Source organism: Megalobrama amblycephala, linkage group LG2 (assembly GCF_018812025.1).
Source record: "Megalobrama amblycephala isolate DHTTF-2021 linkage group LG2, ASM1881202v1, whole genome shotgun sequence".
Classification (NCBI taxonomy): domain Eukaryota; kingdom Metazoa; phylum Chordata; class Actinopteri; order Cypriniformes; family Xenocyprididae; genus Megalobrama; species Megalobrama amblycephala.
Genome location: NC_063045.1, coordinates 60557839 through 60564655, shown reverse-complemented (window position 1 = coordinate 60564655; position 6817 = coordinate 60557839).

Below are 6817 nucleotides of genomic sequence, written 5' to 3'. Positions count from 1 at the left end.
ATCCATCCATTTATCATCCATCCATTCATTTATTCATTAATGTATTCATCCATTTATCCATCCATCCATTTCATCCATCTATCCATTCATTTATCCATCCATTTATCATCCATCCATTCATTTATTCATTAATTTATTCATCCATTTATCCATCCATCCATTTCATCCATCTATCCATCCATTTATCCATCCATTTATCTGTCCATCCATCCATCCATCCATCCATTTCATCCATTTATCTATCCATTAATTTATCCATTTATCCATCCATTTATCAATCCATTTATTTATCTATTTATCCATCCATTTATCAATCCATTTATTTATCCATTTATCCATCCATTTATCAATCCATTTATCCATCCATTTATCTATCCATTTATCCTTCCATTTATTCATCCATTTATCCATCCATCCATCTCATCCATTTGTCCATCTATTTATCCATACATTTATCATCCATCCATTCATTCATCCATCCATTTATCCATTTATCCATCCATCCATCCATCCATCCATCCATCCATCCATCCATCCATCCATCCATCCATCCATCCATCATCCATCCATCCATCCATCCATTTATCTATCCATTAATTTATCCATTTATCTATCCATTTATCCATCCATCCATTGTATTTTTATTGTAACATATTCATAAATTGTTGTAGTATTTGTTGAACTGCCTTTACATTTAAAAAATCATTGTATTATATAAAGTATTTTGTACAATAATAGAACTATAAAATGATGCAATATACTGTGTACTGTATACTGTTGTTGTTATTTAAGGCGGGAAATCTGAGCGTGATGTTCTTGTGATATTTCCCATCAGTATGGGTGGGGTTGTTTTAGTACTATTTTCCCAAGAAAAGAGGTTAGCCAATCGCAATAGAGAAAATTAACAAAGAATATGAGGGGACAATAGCAAAAACAGGCTGTTTAGTTCAACAAAATTACAAAATTTGGTGCAAAAATAAAAGATAAAGTGTTACTACAACTATAAAACGAGGCTCCTCTACATGAAACACAGAGGATCTCTCATCTCCCCTCAGTTTAATATGGAGGATGTTTAAATAAATGTCAAACAGCAGCTACTGACAAGCGCCAGGTGCAAAGCCTCATAAGCAAACACTATCTAGGGTGCCAGCTGACACTGGCCATCTCAACAAAGACAAATCCCACTTATTATAACGCCAAACAGCTCAGAAGGACATAAAATGGTTGTCATTACTTCTATCTGCTTGTATGCTGTACATCGATGCTTTTCAGAAATGTTTTGTGTTCATTTAAAGAACTGCTGCAGTGTAAACACTTCAAACAAACACTTACAAAGTGTACTTAAGTACAGTCATGAAAGTAGACTCTCTTTACGCTTAAATGGCCTTTTGTTTCTTTAATATTATATTACCTGCAAATTCAGTTTTTAATAAAAATATACTTTTAAGATTTGAAGAACACTACAAGTGCAATACATTTTCCCCAAGTGTAATGAAGTCTGAATGTCACTGCATTAGAAAAAATGCAATGTATTTTAAAGAGAGACTGCACAAACATGTTTTTTAAGGTTTGGAATGATAAAACAATAAATATAGTGTTAAAAGACAATCTGTGATTGTAATGTTAAGTGTTCATATACTTTTAGGGGGTCACTGTGTCTTGCTAGACAATTCCATGTAGGTTGGTTAATGATTAATTAACTCCTGTCATTCTGTGGTTTAAGTGGATACTGTTGGCCTTGAGTTATTCAATAAACATTACTTACAGTTACATCACTTAAAACATTCCACAGGTAATAGTTTAATCAGTTTGAATGTAATTACAGTAGACAACATATACTTCAAGCATTCCTGCCGTCTGGGAGGCCAGCCGTTCCAGATCCCTGGAAATTCCCTGTGGTTTATGGTCAATAGTGGCTTAAGCCTGTAAAAATTCAGTGACACAATAAATGCTGGGAGTGGTTAGAAAAGATCAGGTGAAATGAATCTCATTTTACAATTATTATTTCAATCAGAGCCATTTTTTTCTGACACAAACAAAATGAGAATTTTTGAATGGGTGAACAACGTCTATTAAACAGCATAACAGATAAAACATTTTAGTTATTCCTGTGATCAAAGCTGAATTTTCAGCATCAGTCTTCAGTGTCACATGATCCTTTAGAAATCATTCTAATATGATGATTTGCTGCTCAAGAAACATTTATGATTATTATCAATGTTGAAAACAGTTGTGCTGCTTCATATTTTGGAAGAAACCATGAGACATATTTTTCAGGATTCTTTGATGAATAGAATGTTCAAAAGAGCAGCATTTATTTGAAATAGAATCTTTTGTAACATTATAAATGTCCTTACTGTCACTTTTGATCAATTTAATGCATCATTGCTGAGTAAAAGTATATATATATATATATATACTTTTATTCAGCAAGGATACAATATGACAAACTTGGTTAAAGCAACACTTTTTTAAAGGCCACCTATTATGCCCATTTTACAAGATGTAGGCTAATATAAGTCTTTGGTATCTCCAGAATGTGTCTGTGAAGTTTCAGCTCAAAATCCCCCACAGATCATTTATTATAGCTTGTCAAATTTGCCCCTATTTGGGTGTGAGCCGTTTTTGTGTGTGTCCCTTTAAATGCAAATGAGCTGCTGCTGCTTTCCAGAAGAGGGCGGAGCTTTAACAGCTCAACAACAACAAAGCTGGAGAATCTCACGCAGCCAAAATGAGGATTGTCAGTAACGGTGTTCAGCCTTACATTGTTCAAACCGGAGTCGACACTGATGGAGAGACTCAGGAAGAAGTTACAACTTTTAGACGTTTCTGAATGGTTAGTGGATAAATTGATTCAACTCATCGACTAGCATGTGCCGTCATGGTAATCTTTTGTGCAAAACCCACTATACATATCATACCGTTTGCCAAACAGAGCCATATACTCCAGGATAACGTTTATGATTGCTATCAAATGCTGTGAATGGTCTACTATTTTTCCAAAATATCGCTCGGACAGAAACGCTCCTTTTTTAGCAATCAAGCTTGCCAGGGTCAACTTGCAGGCTATCCAAGCTAACAAGACGCTAAATAGTGTTCAGTGCTCGTCTGTGCAGCCAACGACAGAACAGTTAGCATGCTTTGCTCCAACTTTTGCCATGGTGTTAGAACTGGTACACCATTTTCGCTTGCAAAAACAAAAATGCGGCGCCGTGGGTGGAAACGTGCATATTAAGGAACGGTAATATTATAATAAGATCCCCTTCCTACGTCACTAGGGGAGTGAAATCTGAGTGGCTCATTTTTTCACATGCTTGCATAGAAAGGCTTACCAAAACAAAGTTACTGGGTTGTCCTTTTTCACATTTTCTGTATCTACTGTTTCACTACTGAAAAACGTAGTTGTGTTTGTTGCTTGTAGTGATCTACTCAAGAGTGATATAAGTTTCCATGTTCTGTTTCTGCATCCGCTATCTTTCTCTCTTTCTTTTCAGAGAGTTTTTAGAGCTCTCCGCTCATCCGCGTCCACAGATAATGCCAGTTTGTCTGCCAGCCGGCTCGTCTGCCCAACGGGAATGTCACAAATGACGTACCATAATTAACAATGTCCATCAGCCTGAGCCCAGCCGGCAAAGAAGCCTGTGTGTTGGCGAGATATTGATGGGTGTTTCTGATGTTGTTCTGTGTTGTGGAAGCCTTTGGCAGGACACACTCCACCGGGATCGCTGACTAGCGGCTCGCTCACAAACGAGCTTTAGTGGAGCAGAGATGGATAGATGGGTGTCATAATAACATGACAAATCTATCCCAGAGGTTTCTCTTTCAGATATTTGATGCAGTTATATCTCAAAATTTCAACGAAAATTCCTATGATATAAACAAAAACAAACAAGTCTTGTTTATATCTGAATTTAAAAAATCATTTTCCTTTTGTGTAGAAGAGCAGGAAACCACATGCTTCCTCATTCACAGGAAGTAATGCAGCAGCGCTCGCTGTAAATGCTTATGTTCTGTATTCCTGCATTCCTGTGATCCAGTGGGTGTGTCTAGAAAACATGCCAAAGTTGCAGCCATGCATGCTTATATGGGCAAACATATGCAACACCTTGCACTGCAGAACAGGAGGAGTTTGTGTGCTAGTGTATACTGGATTATTTCCTTCATTCATCTGAAACACTTTAGATGTGCATAGAAGTGCAACATGTGCAGCGTGAGTCTATCATCACTGTAAACCCTAATGCTCAAAACACTTAATTGGTTTGAGTAGGACAAACTTAAACAAATTAGTTAAGTTAAATTAACTTTCTTTTTCTTTTGAGTTCACAGCACTGACATATTTCAAGTAAACTGAACTGTTTCATTGTTTTGAGTTGTATGAACTAATTTCTTTTAATTTAGACAAACTTAAGTTTAACTGAAACTGGGCTGGGATTTTTTATTTCCTAGTATGCTTCGCCCATGGCACTCGAAAGGGAAAGTAAATGCTAAAATTAAGTGTTATATAATGTTTTTTGTACAAGATTAATGGCAAGTAGTGATTAATGTTTTGTTATGCTAATTTAGAAGAGTTTCTGTTAATGTGGGTTTTTGGAGAGATACCATCATGGTGACAAGTTGGTTTGAGAGCAGGTAAGTTACATGTTTTAAGTTGCTGTACTCATTCAGTAAGTGCTAATGCTATTGTTAACATGTTAGCAAATTGGAAGTTGGCATTTTCTGAATGAGTTTATTATAGCTAAATATTTATGTTGAGATAACCTTATCATTTTATGTTAAATGTATGAATTAGTGTACTCAAATAATTCAAGTTAACAACAAGAAAAATGTATGAGTACACATTAAAAATATTATTTAAACTCAGAGTTTCTTAACTTAAAAAAATCTCATTCAACTTGAGTTCTGACAAGTTAATAACTCATTTGATTAACTACATCTTTTATGTTAATTGCAATCAAAATGTATGAGAACTGTATGCTTCAAGTTAGGAGCAATTAACATGTATGAGTACTACAAACTCAAAACTTCATAGTTCTGCTTACTTAAAATTGGGAACATGATAACTTTAATAATTTGATGTAACTGATTACCTCACATTTTTTGAGTTAGCCCAACTTATTTGGGTTTACAGTGTAGGTTACATAAAATTATATTGAGAACATTATAATTGTGTGCTTGGGACATGGCTTTTAATGGTGAGACTTTTGTTTTTGTAATCAGGCTCTCAAATATTATATAAAAAATTGGATTTAGATTTATCGACCAATATATCGGTTGTTGGCTTTGAAATATAAAGAATTATCGGTTATCGGTATCGGTCAAAATTTTCATATCGGTGCATCCCTAGCAATTATGTGTCCGAAAACATTACATTCACACTTCCCTTTTAAAGTATATAATTTCTGTAATAATTACTCTTTTTAAAAGTATGCTAAAGTGTATTTCTTTTTCACAAGTATACAAATCCTTTCAGAAGCATCAGTCTTACTGCAGTAAATAAAAAAATAAAAAAATAGGCTTTTGTCGCACTTTAGGGCAGCTGCACTTGGCAGAAACGTCTGACGTCGGCTCAGCTTGAACAAAACAAAACCAAACATAATAAAAAGTTGACTGATTCTGTTGATTGCATATACAATGCAAGGCCTCATTTGACTGCACATGCCACAGTGAGTTGATGTTTTTGTTAGGTGCACAATTACTCAAGATTGTTCAGGGTTGTTGGGTTCCTTCTGTGGAAAAATCACAGTACAAAATTCCTGGAAGTGGCTGTAATTGGTGAGGAAACAAGTTTGACTGTTTGATTTCACTTCAGCTCAGAGACCGTGATGTAACCCAGATCAACTCCAACCCGAGAAAACCTCACAGAGGCCAAAAATGAAGTCAGTTTGACACTGCTTACTTATGTTGTCGACTTTGGAAGACATGGATATATGGTTGAATATAAATCAGACAAAATAAAATAGAGTGAAATCAAATCAAATGCAATATATATATATTTAAAAGTACACTCAAGCATACTTTAAAAAAAGAGTAATTATTATGGAAATTATATACTTTAAAAATAAAGTGTGAATGGAATGTTTTTGGACACATTATTGCTAGGAATGCACTGATATGAAAATTTTGACAGATACCGATAACCGATAATTCTCTATATTTCAAAGCCGATAACCGATATTATTTATATATATATATATATATATATATATATATATATATATAGACAAATTATAGCCGATAACTGATAACCATATACTTTATACTTTAAAAAGGATATACTTTAAAAAGTGTGAAAGGAATGTTTTCGGACAAATAATTGAATGCACTAATATAAATATTTTGACAGATACTGATAACCGATAATTCTTTAATTCTATATATATATATATATATATATATATATATATATAAATTAAATGCATTACACATTTTTTGTAGTTACATTATTTCAGGGTTAACATTATAACCGATAACTGATATATTGGCCGATATATATAAATTATATACTTAAAAAAGAAAGTATGAATGGAATGTTTTCGGGCACATAATTGCTAGGGATGCACTGATATGAAAATTTTGACCGATAACCGATAATTCTTTACATTTCAAAGCCGATAACCGATATATACTATACCTATATATATATATATCGGCCAATATATCAGTTATGGGTTATAATGTTATCGGTTATAATGTTAACCCTGAAATAATGTAACTACAAAAAATGTGTAATATATACAGGCAAATTAAATGCATGACACATTTTTGCAGTTACTGTACATTATTTCAGGGTTAACATTATAACTGATAATCGATAACC